This window comes from Humulus lupulus, chromosome 6, assembly GCF_963169125.1.
Source record: "Humulus lupulus chromosome 6, drHumLupu1.1, whole genome shotgun sequence".
NCBI classification, from domain to species: Eukaryota; Viridiplantae; Streptophyta; class Magnoliopsida; order Rosales; family Cannabaceae; genus Humulus; species Humulus lupulus.
Window position 1 is genome coordinate 78,900,649 of NC_084798.1, and position 1,916 is coordinate 78,902,564.

At 41.0% G+C, this 1,916-nt stretch overlaps 1 non-coding gene across 1 annotated transcript; it reads left to right on the forward strand.

Annotated features, from left to right (window-relative positions):
• Positions 1–1,290: 1,290 nt before the first annotated feature.
• On the forward strand, positions 1,291–1,397 carry LOC133787707 (small nucleolar RNA R71). The gene has a single exon (XR_009872710.1). It is a non-coding gene; the product is annotated as a small nucleolar RNA R71 (small nucleolar RNA).
• Positions 1,398–1,916: the final 519 nt, after the last annotated feature.

The following is a 1,916-nucleotide window of genomic DNA, read 5'->3' on the forward strand; positions in this document are numbered from 1 at the left end:
TTGATATGTATCTATCCTTTTTAACAGTTGAGTTGTAATATTTTTGGATCCCATGTTATATAAAACTTTTGGAATAAAAGTCAATGGTTCTTTGATCAAAATTTTTAACCCTAACCCTTGCCACTAACCTTAGTTACACGTTTTAAGCCAAATAACCTGATTAGCAGGTCCAACACAATTTTAAGTACACAGTGTAACAGTCCTGGATTAGGAGGGCGTTACACAAGCTGTTTCAAAAAATCTAAAAATCTTCATAATTAACCATCTTGTTGCTGCTTTTGAAATCGTTGAGGAAATGGTGGAGGTGGATTGCTCATAGGCTTCTCTGTTGCATTTTGCTAAGGAATTGACGCAGCAATTGCTTCAGGATCAACATTTGACATTTTCGAACTCACAACTCTTTCTTCCTTTTCCACACTACTTGGGATTGAAGTGGGCTCGCTTTTGCTCTAAGGATTATCTTCATTCAACTCCATATTTTTACCACTCCTCAAGGTAACCACCTTGCAATGCTTGTTACCATCTCTCCTTTGATTTTCGGTATCTCTAGGAAAGGTGCCTTGTGGTCTATTCCTTAGCTCATTTGCTAGATGCCCCATTTGAATCTCTAGGTTCCTCAAGGATGCTGCTTGGCTTTGAATCACAACATCATTCTTGGCCATATATTCTTTCATTAAACTCTCTAATGAGATTGATTGGCACACTTGAGGAGGAGGTGGTTGAGCTCTTGGTGGTTGTTGGGAAAACCTGGTGGGTATGTAGGTTTGTTTTGCATTGGTGCTTCGCTTGAACTTGCTCCTTGAACACCCCCCCCCCCCCCACAATGAGAAATTTTGATGCTGCCTCTACCCCGGATTATAAGAGTTCGAATATGGGTTATTACGGTTGGCATTTTGAATCCCTACATAACAAACCAAAGTGGGATTCGGAGGACAACTCTCAAATGTGTGCCCATCTCCATAATAAACACAAGATACATCAACAACTTGTCCCATAGCAGCTGGTTGTACCATTCCCCCCAAACTCATGTTCTTGAGAAGGTTAGTCATTGAAGAAACTTGATCGGTCAAAGCTGTCAATGCATCCACTTCAAGTATACCAGCCACTTTTTGACTTGTTGAGGCTCTAGCATTGGACCATTGATAATTTTTGCTAGCTATCCTCCCCAAAATATCATAGGTTTCATTGTAGGACTTAGAGAGAATAGCCCTATTAGCTGAAGCATCCAACACCATGCGAGTGGAAAAATTAAGCCCATTATAGAATGTTTCCATTTGTATACAATGCGGAATCCCATGGTGTGGGCACTTTCTCAATAACTCTTTAACTCTCTCCCGAGTTTCACAAAAGGATTCATCTTCTAGCTGCTAAAAAGACATGATTTCATTGCGAAACTTGGCATTTTTGGTAGGAGGAAAGTACTTCATCAAGAATTTTTCAGCCAACTCATTCCATGTAGTCACTGAGTTGGGAGGAAGGGTGTTGAGCCAAGCTCTAGCTCAATCCCTCAAAGAGAAAGGGAACATTTTTAATCTTAGGGCCTCATCTCTCACTCCTTGTAGCTTGAAAGAATCGCTCACCTCCAAAAATTAGCAAAGATGAAGATGAGGATCCTCAGTAGGCAGCCCACTAAATTGACCCACTTTCTGCAACATTTGGAACATCAAGGGCTTTAACTCGAATTGGGGTGCTTGAATTTCAAGCCTAACAATGCCCGGATTGAGCTCATTGAACATGGGGGCAGCATACTCCCTAATGGCTCTCTCTCTATCATCAGCCAGAGCAACCATGTTAGTGATATTATTAGCACCCTCAACTCCTTCAACCTCTTTAACCTTATTAAGGCAATTTTGAGCCCATTGTTCCCTTAGTCTTCTTGTAAATGTTCGTTCAATCTCAGGATCAATAGGAGCTAG